Below are 14,363 nucleotides of genomic sequence, written 5' to 3' on the forward strand. Positions count from 1 at the left end.
TCCAAGAAAGCCTGTCATCCTGCAGTCTGACCATATGTCTACAGTCACTGACACATTATCTGCCATTGCTAGTTCATTTTTCATCTTGATTTGCCTATCTGCCACCAGACTATCAAGCTCTGAAGTAATTGGTCTTCGACTCACTGGAGAGTACTTGTTGTCCACTATTGACAAAAACTGATGAAAGCTTTGATGTTCAACGATGGACAATGGCATGTTGCAATTTATAATGAGGTCCGACAGTATTGAGTCTGTAATGGCTTTCTGCTGGGGATGGTTGCAGTTGTATAGCTGCACACCCCTCGATTCAATGAATTGGGAGATTGGAGGCTGATTAAGATCCAAAGTTGCTTTGGTATGGATGTACTCTTCATATCTGTAGACAGTAAAAAGAAAGAGAAATATATTTAGCCCAAATTATAATCTTCATTACATAGTAAATCATTAGAAATATAGTTTAGATCTATGAATGCAAGAATCAAATCAGATTAATATTAATTCTGGAACTGCAGACAATATAGCTAGGACACAATCAGGAAGTCTGTTGAATTTCTGTGAATTGGCTGTTTTAAAATGCACTGAAATTTTCATACATGAAAACAAAATCTGTTAATATGTAATATGAGATGGTAGCATGTGAAACAAATGGTCACAATTTGTCACAATGTTCCCCTGTGATCTCCACTGAAGTCCTTTTACATTATTATCCAAAGATGATTATAGGCATACTTTTATAGGGCTTATGGCAAGTCAAATTAAAATGCTCACAATGGCAAATTTAAAAGAAAAAATACTGCAAGTTAAGTGTCCCTAGAAAATATTGACTTTAGGATAAATTTATAATGTTAACAAAATCAATATTCTTCACTCCTCTTTTTTGAGGCTGCTTTACAATGTAAGGTAATAATGTACTAATAGCTTGATAAGTGAATATTACAAATTCAAATTAAACATTTACAAACCTGATGATTGTTATTGTGCATGTGTATGCTATTAAGTGACCCTTAACAAGGCCTACATTTCATGGCTTTCAGAAACTTTAAGAACAAAAAAAACAAACAAAAAACTTTTAACAATGAATTTGATCATCAGAAAATAATGTATGTAATTATTAATGAAGCAATGTCTGCCATGATAAAATCAGGTGTCTGGTGCCCTGCTGTCCGCCTGGTCATCATATCAAACTGTATATTACTTCATGTAACGTCATGTTAATCTTATGCATATCTTAAACGTAACGTTAGCTTAATAAGCTATATTAGCATTCATGTTAGCCAACGTTACCTTTCTAGTTAACGTTTGACCCATCTGACCAGCCAATAAGTTAGCTAAAGACACTTTTACTGCGCATTTTATTGAGAAGACATATACATTAGGTAGCTTTTTAGCCACATTAAGTTTAAGCTATGTTATTGTTAGCTAACGTTAGCTTTCTAACAGCCGTAACAGCTAGCGAAAAGGACACATTCACGTAGCTTACCTTTCTTTGTGGGTTTTGTAGTGATGGATGAAGTTGGATGTTGTGCTGGTCATGTCACTGATTTTTGAGCTGCAGACCTTGCATACCGCTGTTCTCTTCTTCATACTATCATCGATAACATAATCCTTGAACCCAAATTGAATTATCTTTGGTCTAGCCGCCTCCATGACTGCTGCTCCTGTGTTGACCTGCTGACCGCTGTTGGTCTGTGCAGCCTGCTGCATGCATTGCACTGTAAAATCACCCGATCGTGTTTCAAAATAAAACATAATTTCTCTAGCAATCTACCTTTTAAAAAAGTTGCAAAAAATGCAAATATTTAAATTAAAAAAGTCAAGTCCTTTCGAGTCATCTGTCTTAAGTCTAAGTCAAGTCTCAAGTCATGAAGACCAAGTCAAAGTCAAGTCGAGTCGATTTTTCAGTGTTAGTCAAGCGAGTCTCAAGTCCTCAAATTTGCGACTCAAGTCTGACTCGAGTAAAGTCATATGACTCGAGTCCCCCACCTCTGCCTAGAGCCTAATCTTGACACCACTGGGAGCAATTTGGAGTTCATTATCTTTCCCAAGACTACTTTGGCATGCAGACTGGAAGAGAAGGGGATTGAACCACTGACCTTCCAATCAGTGGACAACATGCTCTATCTCTTGATTCACAGCTGCCCACTAAATAAATGCAGTTAACTTTTTTCAGATAAGAAAGCTTTTACTCTGAAACACAGTTTTCTTTATATTTTGGTTTGTTTGGTTAGAAAGTGACCATCAACACCTGTTAGCTTTACTGTCAATTATGTTTTATATTGAATTTGGGTGTTGGACGGGCCTGAAAAAAGTGCCACCCTTTAATTTACTCTATCGCACATCAAACTTAAATCTATTTTGCATCAAATCATGACCAAAAATCAGGACCAAATCATGACATACTGAAAGGTTCCTATTACTGGTTTGTTGCAACAATGCACAAACTATGTAGTACAAATACTCATGTCTATTTTCCCCCCTTTGATAATGCCTCTGTGTGTGTGTTTTTTTTAAAGACACAAAGTCAATGAAGTTCAGTACAACTGATAATAGCAATCAGCAACATCCAAAATGATCACCAGTTTATGTATAATTTTACATGGCTGAAATAAAATGGTAGCAATTAAGATACTACATTGATCAAACGTCATCATGCAGATGACATTTTTGCCATTTCATCACTGGTAGCAGCATAACCTCTGCATAGCTCACACTGTATGGTATCAATACCTGCAGATGACAGCTGCAGTAGAACACAGTTGTGTAGAATGAATGTAAGTGTAATGGCTTTTAAACAGACTTAAGTTTAATTAATACAGAATGATTAATCAAAGGTGTAGTTTATAGAAACTTTATTTTAGTGTTGTTGAAAAGATTTCAATATCATGGATGAATATTTACCTGATTTGCACAATGTGGCTCAGGCCTTTGAATTCTATCTTCGCCCGTATTTATTTGTGACAGAATATACGCACGAGGAATGGACGAGAGAGAGAGAGAGAGAGAGAGAGAGAGAGAGGCAGCAAAGGGTTTTTATTTTACCATTTACATATACATTACATCTTGCTGATGCTTCTTATTACTACACTACTCCCCTTTGCTGCTGTAATGCTGCAAATTTCCCAGCTGTGGGAATAATAGATGATTATCTTATTAGAAAAGACAGTGTATAGGGGCTTGTACCATAACTAACATTACCATCATCATTCAGTGCCAGTAGGTATCTAACTGAAGAACAAATATGGGGATAAAATATAAAAATATATTATAGGTCATATAATACCAAAACATAAATATATTTTTCCACCACGCACACACACTGTCAGCTTGTTGATATCACTTATTTCATTATTATGAATGTCAGATGATGAAAATAGAGAATCTTTTATAATCAGTGCTGAATTAGTTGATATTTTGCACCTCTCAATTGTTTATTGATTGATTGTTATTGACCATTATCCTGCCATGCTTTCATGTGTAATGTTATGCAATGTTAACAACGTAACTTTAGCTAATAGCCTACCTCCACTCGTCTGCAGCAGGTAAATCCATTCTTGGAACAGCCGTTTTCTTTTGGAAAATCTCTTCAAGAAATAAAGATTTCTGCTCCTCTTTGACAGGTAGTCGTCATCCCAGTGGTCAGTGCAGACCTGCAGGTCTGCATGCTCAGTGTATGGACTGTAGTGTTATGATATATTTGTAGCACAACTAGCCAAAACCTCAGCATATCCATCTCCGCCAAAGAGCCTCAAAGAGGTGCTCAGAGTGTAGCTCATCATTTTGTCAGCACAGATTGGAAATACACAAACACAAACCGCTCTTTACAACACTGGCATTTTCCATCTCTGGGCATAGAGTCACAGTACCCACAGGAACACCAAGAGTCTTCCAGCTTCATGGCCTCGCAGCAGCTACCCTCCACTACCTTTTTTTCTTCTCTCTCTCCTTGTCTGCTCCTCATCCATATCCTCCAGCTTACATACAAACGGACAGCAGTCAAAATCAAAAGCCTCATCTTCATGACTGAAATCCAGTATATAATCATCTATGATACTGAGAATCTTTTACATAACACTAAACTGCATTTACTGTAAACTACAACAAGTGACATCTTGTGATATTTCAGAAAGAGACTTCTCCTTCAGGAGGCAAAAACAAACAGACCGGATCAAGGTCAAGGAAAGGTAAAGAGACATTCCAGACACTTACAATAACAATGTGAGCCACTCTGTGGCAAAGATGAACACTTTTCATGGACATATAGTCCCCCCACTTGCCCTGTGTGCCTCCATCCATGCTTATGCCAGCACTCTACTGGTGGGATGACCCATTTTTCAATAACACTAGAGTTTTTCTCAATATGCCATTACAAGGCATGTTTATTAACACTTATTTTGAGCCAGGACCAGTTCGTATGTAGCTACAGGGCAAACAAATGAGCTGATGACCTGGCTTTACTTCCTGGGGACAAATTACTGTATCTTTGTTGACATGACAGTGTCTGCATAGAGTGGAGCATATACAGGTCAAAATCCTGCACTGATGTAACCTGATGCCAGAATCCATACAAGCCAGACAAAGAGCATAAAGATCAAAGATCATTAAATGCCACTAATAGTTTATAATAATTACTATTATGAAATAATTTTTGCGATCAACACATGTATACAATAGACAGCTTCCACCTTTCAGGCTGCTGCTGTGTCCCAATTTTTAAAATCCTGAGAGCTCTTCATAGCTCTGTTTTTGCATTTTTTGAACTCTTTCTTGGGAAGAAACAATTTAATGCATAAAGTCATTTGACTTTTACCTTAAAAGATCTCTGATCATTAGGATTTTGTGGTTTCTAGAGCTGCACTCACATCATATTGGAAAAGCCAAAAAAACAAGATATGATCTCATTACTGCTACTTCGAATGATTGTGTTGAATTAATCTCTTCATTTACTGCAATGTCTGCTGCTTAAGTTTTTACACTTTGATATATAAGACACCTCCTCTGCTGGAGGGTGAGAGAAACAACATGAAAAAAAACACTGGTAACACTTTACAATAAGGTACACAAAATTAGAGTAGTTACTGAGGAACTAATGAGGAACTAATGAGTAGTTACTGAGGAACTAAGGTACACAAATTTAGAGTAGTTACTGAGGAACTAATGAGGAACAAATGAGGAACTAATTAGGAACTAATGAGGAATGAATGAGGAACTAATGAGTAGTTACTGAGGAACTAAGGTACACGAAATTAGAGTAGTTACTGAGGAACTAATGAGGAACGAATGAGGAACTAATGAGTTGCTACTGAGGAAGTAAGCTACACAAAATTAGAGTAGTTACTGAGGAACTAATGAGAAATTAATGAGGAACTGTGGTACACAAAATTAGTGTAGTTACTGAGGAACTAATGAGGAACTAACTATTAGTTAATGGTCAGTTCTTCATTAACTCATGAGTTAATCATGACTTAATAATTAGTGAACTAGTTACTTCATCAGTACAGAATCATTACTCAATAACATGTCCATTAGTTAACCTTTTTATGTTCTAAAGTAAAGTGACACATAATGAGAAGTCTTTCATTACTTCATCATCATCTTTACAATTAGTTCCTTAACAAAAAAATCACAGACAGCAGGATTCTTGAGAAGAGTTTTATTCATAATTTTCAGACCACATACACATTAATATGACCATCCATGCTATTCTTTACGATGATGCCTTAAAGGGCCAGTGTGTAATATTTGGCATGATTTATTGTCAATCTGAATCTGAATCTGAATATTCTACCCATTAATATGTTTATACAAGTGTATAATCGCTATAAAATAAAATTCGTTTGGTTTTCGTAGCCTTATAATTATGCTTATGTATATATATATATATATATATATATATATATCTATATCTATATATATATATATATATATATAGCAAGGGCCTTGCTTTAGAGAGGTCGCCATCTTGCACCACCATGTATGTAAGGCAGCCCGAGCGGACAATCCAGCCAGCCAGTGAAGCGTTTCGCGTGTATAAATGAACCAACGAAGACAGCGGAAGGAAGGAAGAAGGAGGAGGAAACAGCAGAGAGTGTTAGTAGTTCGTCAATAGAGAGTAGTGAAAAGTTTTTTTAGTTATAAAGTTTGTGAATGGACCACACTTACCATGCAACAGGAGAGAATGAACCCGCACCGTCATCTGCGAGGAAAAGAAGACGCAACTTCACTCCTTGTGATGCACTCTCTGCTGTGCTTTTCCTCTTGATGATATATCTCCCCAACGATGGTAGCACCTAATCCCATTCTGTGCATTCAGCCTCTCTTCTTGTCCGCTCAGCATCAAACACATGGAGTTCCTCATCTGTATGCTCCGGCTCAAACAGGTATGGCTCTGGGTCTGTGTCCGCTTCAAGAAACTCTTCAAAATTGCGTTCAAAGTCGTCCATTGCAGCTACTATAGTCCGGAGATATCGCTAGGCTAAATAAACAGCTGAGCTCTGTTTACCGGCTACGCTGCTGGCTGGAGGTTGAGCAGCGAGGGGAGGGGGGTCACCACTCGGTATGGTAAACGAGTATGTGTGTAAAGTTATGAAGTGTGTCTGTTACGCTAGAAGAGTCAGAGTTTGGGACGGAGTCTTTTACCCCCTGGCGTGTTACCGGAGTTTCTGGATTGCTCAAATAAACTGTCCTTTTTTCCCAGAACGCTCCTCTGGTCTCCTGCTCGTGAGGGATTCATTACAATATCGTAACATGGTTTAGATTTCTAAATAAACATTCACCTCGTCACTAGATAGACCTACTCCTGAAAAACTCGTGCGCAAGGCTTTTTGTCCCTGCGAGGCCACTGTCATTTACCCGACGGGAGGGTTGAGCGAGTGAGCCCTGCAATCTAGAATTTGACCACTGATGTTACTGTTTTCAACCCATTTTACACACTGGCCCTTTAAATGTGCTGACACACCAAACCGACATCAAAGAACTAGCGGCGACGAAAGCCAACTGTTGTGTCGTCTATGTCGCCTCACGTTGCCTCACATTGCCCTGTGTCAGTTGCATTTGAACACATTACAAAGACTACATCCGATGGCCAAGTAGCATGTACGTTCTGCGCCTGCATGAGAGGAAATAATGCTAAAAGAGAAACCGGAAGTCCGAGGAATGCATGAGATAAACAAAGTAGCAGAGTGAGAGAGTGGTACATCCTGTCAGCCGAGGGGTTTCCTATCTGTGCAGCCGAGTTCCACGGACTATTACATCCATGATATGAGAAGTGTAAGAAAGTGTGCTGTCGAGGATGACAGCACACTTTCTTACACTTCTCATATCAACCACATAACCCGGTCAGCTTACTTCCATCTCCGCAACATCAACCGCCTCCGCCCCTCTCTCACACCTCACGCAGCTGCCATCCTGGTCCACAGTCTCGTCACCTCCCAGCTTGACTACTGCAACTCCCTCCTGTTCGGCCTTCCACAAAAAACTCTCCATAAACTACAACTGGTACAGAATTCAGCAGCTCGCATTATCACAAGGACCCCATCCACTCACCACATCACACCAGTCCTCCAGCAGCTCTACTGGCTCCCTATCACACACCGTATCCAATACAAGATTTTACAGTTCACCTTCAAGGCCATTCACAACCTAGCCCATCCATACCTGTTCCATCCATACCATCCACCTGTTTGCACACTCAGATGGCTCCTGGCTACCATGGGGAGCAGAGCATTCAGCTGCTCTGCTCCACAGCTCTGGAATTCACTCCCCCTTGACCTCCGCAACACCACATCTGTCAATCTGTTCAAATCCAAACTCAAAACACATCTGTTCAGACTTGCCCATTCCACCTGATCATATGCATTACACTGTCTTACTGTCTTCCCCTCTATTTTAATGTATTGTATGATGTGTTATGATGTTTTGTATGCTGTGTTTTATCTTTGCTGTAAGGCGACCTTGAGTGGCTTGAAAGGCGCCCTAACAAATAAAGAGAATAATTCCAGGGGGGGACAAGGAAAAAAAGTTGTAGCCTGTCTTTTATACAGCATCTTTTACCTCAATTTGACACTTTAATCTTCTCTCTATCTCTCCAGCGGGCAGAGTGAATGTCTATACTAACTAAACTAAAACTAAAACTAAAACTAAACATTTCCTACAATTAAACTGGTAAACTGGTTTATAAACAGTGTGCTGTGAGATCTGCCGTTGCGCACCTCACAACTGTGTGTAATAGTCGTGCGTAATGACTGCTCCTCGTCTGTACGTCTTTGATGTTTGTCTCACTGACAGAAGGAGAGTCTACAGACAGGTACCCATTAGCTACGATCCGTCACAACCGTGCGTAATAGTCGCGTGTAATGACCGCTCCTCATCGACACGTCTTTCATGTTTGTCTCACTGACAGGTGGAGAGCCTACAGACAGGTACCCATACGAGCCGCTCCGCCACAACCGTGCGTAATAGTCGCGCGTAATGACCGCTCCTTGTCAGTTAGACTGCACGCCATTCATGTTTGTCTCACTGACAAGTGGAGAGCCTACAGACAGGTACCCATTGCTCCGCCACTGACTACTCTTGTCCTGTCCTCTCCCTCTTCTTTCTCTCCTGTCCTCTCTATCACTAAACTCTGAGCTTAATCATTAGCTTTTAGCTTAGCAGCACTCGTAATTGAATAGGCTTTTGAACAATGCAGGAGAAATGTTACAGACAGTTTATATTATCAGCCTGGGCCTGGGGCTTGTTGTAACAGTAAATGGAATGTGTTGTAACATGTGTAGCCTAAGTTAAACTGTGTCTGTGTGAGTGAACATCTTACCCTGCGATGTGCGATGTGGGCATTGGTTCCAGCCATACGCTGCTTCTGCTGCCAAGCACCCCCGCCCATTGGAAGGAGTGTGGGATAACCACTACTAGGAATGGGAGGGGTGGACTAAATCTTTTAAGATTTAAATAGCACATTATTGCGCGATTATAACGAGCACCGCTTACATTGTGCTTTCAATAAATACTACTGCATTGTTCAAAAATTATTAATTGTGTCTCAAATGATTCTAGGGGTGTACAGCTTTACTGAAGGGGGAGTCATGTCCATCCCTATTATGGGGGTCCTCCGGCAGACTAGGCCTAAGTCAGCCTAACTGGGGGCTGGTACAAGGCAAGCCTGAGCCAGCCCTAACTATAAGCTTTATCAAAGAGGGAAGTCTTAAGTCTAGTCTTAAATGTGGAGATGGTGTCTGCCTCCTGGACCGCAACAGGAAGATGATTCCACAGAAGAGGAGCCTGATAGCTAAAGGCTCTGGCTCCTGATCTACTTTTGGAGACTTTAGGGACCACGAGTAACCCTGCATTCTCCGAGTGCAGTGTTCTGGTGGGATAATATGGCACTATGAGCTCTCTCTAATATGACAGAGCTTGACCATTTAGAGCTTTATAAGTTAACAGTAGGATTTTAAATTTAATTCCGGATTTTACAGGGAGCCAGTGCAGAGAAGCTAAAACAGGAGAAATATGATCTTGTTTCTTAGTTCCTGTTAGTACACGTGCTGCTGCATTCTGAATTAGTTAGGAGAGTTTTTAAGGACTTACTAGAGCTACCTGATAATAGAGAGTTACAGTAATCCAGCCTTGAGGTAACAAAAGCATGGACCAATTTTTCTGCATCTTTTCGGGTCAGGATAGGCCTAATTTTCGCAATATTACGCAGATGAAAAAATGCAGTCCATGAGGTTTGTTTTAAATGAGAATTAAAAGACAAATCTTGATCAAATATTACTCCGAGGTTTCTTACGGTAGTGCTAGAGGCCAGAGTAATGCCATCTAGAGAAACTATGTCATCAGATAAAGAGTCTCTGAGTTGTTTGGGGCCAAGAACAATAACTTCAGTTTTGTCTGAATTTAACATCAGGAAATTGGTGCTCATCCAGGTTTTTATGTCTTTAAGGCAATTATGAAGTTTAGTTAATTGATTACTTTCTTCTGGCTTCATAGATAAATACAACTGTGTATCATCCGCATAACAACTATCTATCTATCTATCTATCTATCTATCTAAGAAGCAGCGGGTCTGTCGGGCAGCTGAGTGAAGTGGAGCCTGAGGAGGAAGCACCGGTTAGCCCCTGTTTCACTACAGGCAGATTCACTTGCTACAGGGGCGAGGAAATAAAACCTGAACCGCCAATCAGAGTGATCTCTCTCACCAACAAGCTCCGCTGCCGATTCAACATGCTCAATTGGCCAAATAGCCACCACCGCGGCGGCTTTTTGTGTCAGGGCCTTTAGAAATAAATATGGTAGTGTGTCACATTTTAGGTAGGCTAAGCTTAAAGAATTTATCATGGGGGCTGCATGTAAAGTAGGCTACTGTATACTGATCACACCGTTGTTCACAGTACAGTTGTTTGAGGTGCACAACATTTAGAGTAGTTAGTACGAAACAAATTTGAATGAATGAGGAACTAACTATTAGTTAATGTTCAGTTCTTCAGTAACTCCTAATCAAATTTCAGAGGAGTAGTTACTGAGGAACTGAGGAGCTAATGAGGAACTAACTAGCCTATTATTTAATCATTACCTACCCTTTTTGTGTACCCTAGAGTAAATTGAGACATCAAAATGAGTAGGTAATGATTCAATACTCATTACCTATTCATTTTGATGTCTCACTTTACTTTGGTCTAGCACCACCACAACCAGCAGGTCCATGCCGAAGGCCCATGGCCCAGCAGCTGGATGCATGTATCGATCAAAGGCTAGCGGGACATTATCAAAGTAGTGGTGGGTGAGTCTAGGACCAGAATCTACTCTAAAAACCCAGTGTTTAAAAACCAATGTTCAATAAAATTATATACCACCTTTAATCAAGCTAAAGTAATCTGGGACCCACAATGTAAACCAAGGGACCTACTTGGTGGGCATTTAAATATTCTGAGCATCTTGCCCAAGAGTGATCAAGTCCACCATTTATTAAGTAACTCAAACCTGGACTTATTATGCTTGTCTGAGACCTGGCTAAACACCAATTCCCTGATGGCTGGGCTGCATGTACCAGGCTACAATATTTTTAGGAATGACCAGGTAGGGAGCAGTGATGGAGGGGTAATGTTTTATGTAAGGGATCACCTAAGGTGTAGTCACATAGAATGGATCTGTGCACACAACCTTGAATGCATCGGTCTTAAGATAGTTAGACCTCCAACAACCTCCAATGTTTTTTGTGAGGAGTTGCAGGCTCTTCTCAAGGAATGTGATACCACAAATGAAATTATACTGTTTGAAAATCTAAATATTAACTGGCTAGATAAAACTAATAGGAGACATTTCCAATCACTATCAAACAAATTCAGCCTTTCTCAGCTAATCAAAGGACCCACCAGATTGACTGCTTCTTCAGAACCATGTATAGACCTTGTTTTCACGAACAAACCTGAGCGAATTCAAAAGGCCATAACATAATTTTATTTTCGAGAAAATTATCCAAGAAGAGATTCACTTGCCCCCAGAGAAGACCTGAGCAAATGAGAATACCAAGGTGGGAGATCCCAAATTTGACACAGGCACTGAATAACATCAATTGGGCTGATCATCACACCCATGAACATGTCGGTGACAATTGTAACACTTCCATGTCTGTGATTCAAGAAACAGTGTCTACATTCTTAAGAAAAAGTAAAGTAAAACTGTCAAAAAAGGATCACCTTCCCTGGCTAAATGAAAATATATGGTCACTGATGAAACAAGGAGACCACGCTCTTAAAATATCACTTCAAACTAAAAGGGTAAACGACAGGCAGATATTCTGTGTCCCAGTCACAGGTTGACAAGGTTATTTGTGGTCTCAAAAGCTCTAAGGCCAAAGACGCATTTGGTATGGATGTAACATTTCTGAAAAATCAAAAGGAATCTCTCATAGCTCTGTAATTGTAATTTCATTTTCTTTGTGTATTCTTTGTGTTTTCAAATACTTCAGAATGTCTTGACATCTTAACCTCACACCTAGATACAAAATTCTGCAGGACACGCCAAGTGTGAAACACACCCTAGGGGGTTGGAGCCAATACCTGCAGCAGACAAAAGAGTTCGAAAACAATGGGTAGGGGCGCTGCTCCCCGCTGCAGACAGAAGGGTGTGAAACACACCGTAAGAGGCGTTCCTCAGGTATAGATGCTTAGGCTTTCCTATGCTCGAAGTCTTTCGTCATTCTGACCGCTCATGTGATGACTGACCTTTTCTTTGCAAAGAAAATAAAAACCTTGTCAGCTGGCAGAAGTCTCTATTTCATTATTCACTAGCAGCAGGGAATTTCCACAACAATTTGGTGTCAGAAGTGGGATCCCTCGAGCAATCGTCTGGGACGGAGCGCGGACAGTGACAGGCCATCCTGGAAAGAAAAAGATTTCCAGCCTCCAACCTCAAATCCTCTTATGAGAAGGGAGGACTGACCGCAGACGTCCCAGATCGTTGCCGCTGGGATTTCACGAACGCAATTCAGCAAAATTCATCTGGTGAGCACTGAAATATTGACATTTAAATTCTTTCTTTTTTTTTTTTTTAAATTTGGGTTTTTAATTTGGCATTACATTTCCATTTCTCATATTATCCACAATTGACCGGCTTTTGTCGCTTGTAGCCTAAACGAAGCGAACGGCTTTTGTCGCTTGTAGCCAAAACGAAGCGACCTGCTTTTGTCTCTTGTAGTGTAAACAAAGTGACCTGGTATTTTTTATCACTTGTGGCCATAACAAAGTGATCCTTACAGAGACATCTGTATTGTAATAGTCGTGCACGACCTCCACATTTGGAATGGGGAGATTTCCGTCGAGGTTGGACCTCCGGAGGGGCCTGTTGTGGATGTTATGAGAATGAGAAGGAAATATGGAGATAAAAGTCCAAAATATTTAAATGTCTGGACAGCTGAGTTTTAGATTCCCAATAGGGGGATCCCTCAGTTTAAAAAAAAAAAACCAAAAAAAAAAAACCATATCAATATTAGAAGAAAAACTGAAGGGAAAAGAACAAGAAATGAGAAGGAAAAAGAGAGTTTCTGTTTAAAAAAAAAACTGAAATTATAGAAGGTCAAAAAGAATGTTTACAGATTTGGAAAGGAGAAGCTTTTCTTGTGAAAAAGGTGAAACCAATGAAACGCAAAATTCACACACGCAAAGAACACCAGACTCGCAGATCTCCTCTTCTTTGTTTCCACAGTTGGCGGCTTTGAAGCTGGATCCAGATCTCAACGGCAACCCACCATTTCATCCTTCATTCAACACCTACAGTGGCCTTCAACTACCTGATGAGTCAAGCAATTCTCCAGATGTGTGGGAAATTCATCTCTGCAATTGTTTCTTAAACGGACTAAAACCGGACATTGCCTCAGCTGTTAAAAGTTCCTCCATCGGTTGGAATGATGCACGCCTGTCCAAACTTCGCAGACACGTCATACATGCCCATGACCAAATACACTCTAAGATAAAGAAAAAAAAAAAGAAGAGACAACACAGAAGGAGCTTCACATGGCAGCAATAACCATGTATAACACAGTCCGAGAACATGGACAACCAGGTCATGAACATAGAGGGAAAGAACACGGCCGACACAAGAACTGGGGAAGAAAACCTCCAAGTGATGTTTGTTTCCTCTGTGGCCAACATGGACATTGGAGACGTGATTGCCACAGAAATACCTCAAAACTCTACAGTAGACAAGTCAGACTGAAAATAGTTGAGGGTTGTTGGAGAGAGATGGACTCCTGCTGACAAGCCAAACCAACTTGTGGGGCCGGAAGAAGGTACTGCACCACACACACACACACACACACACACACACACACACACACACACAGCCGATTAATACACAAGCTACTGAGAGTTCAGACAACACATATGCAATTGCTCTAACATATGTTCACTACACATCTGATCATTTCAACAAGTTTCCACAACATACATTGACCATCACAGAACAAAATGTTGTATTCTTAGTTGACTCAGGAGCCACACATTCTGTGATAAAAGCTTTAGAATTCACTAAAAAAACTAAATTAAATGGAGATTATGTGTACTCTATTGGTTCACCAGGTCAAACAATTAGAGAAAACATTACTATCCCTCTCAAATGTGCAGATGAGTCAAATACAAGCTCCAAACATGCATTCTTGGTCTCTGAAGTCTGCCCCATTAACCTGATGGGCAGGGACTTGATGTGCAAATTAGGCCTTTGTCTGATCTCAACCCCAGAAGGTGTCAAAATTCACAGACTATCTGATCTGGAATCAAATTTTTCACACTCCTTTGTCCATCACACCCAAAACCTGAGATATGCATATCAGTGAAAATTGTAATCATCAACAACCTCTGAGCTTGTTACAGAAGCTA

General features: G+C 40.2%; 1 protein-coding gene across 1 annotated transcript in view; it reads right to left on the reverse strand.

The window, feature by feature from the left end:
• Positions 1-14,363, reverse strand: part of opn5 (opsin 5) — a 216,365-nt gene that overhangs the window by 24,974 nt on the left and 177,028 nt on the right. The gene's annotated exons all lie outside the window — the stretch shown is intronic.

This window comes from Epinephelus fuscoguttatus, linkage group LG11 (genome assembly GCF_011397635.1).
Source record: "Epinephelus fuscoguttatus linkage group LG11, E.fuscoguttatus.final_Chr_v1".
NCBI classification, from domain to species: Eukaryota; Metazoa; Chordata; class Actinopteri; order Perciformes; family Serranidae; genus Epinephelus; species Epinephelus fuscoguttatus.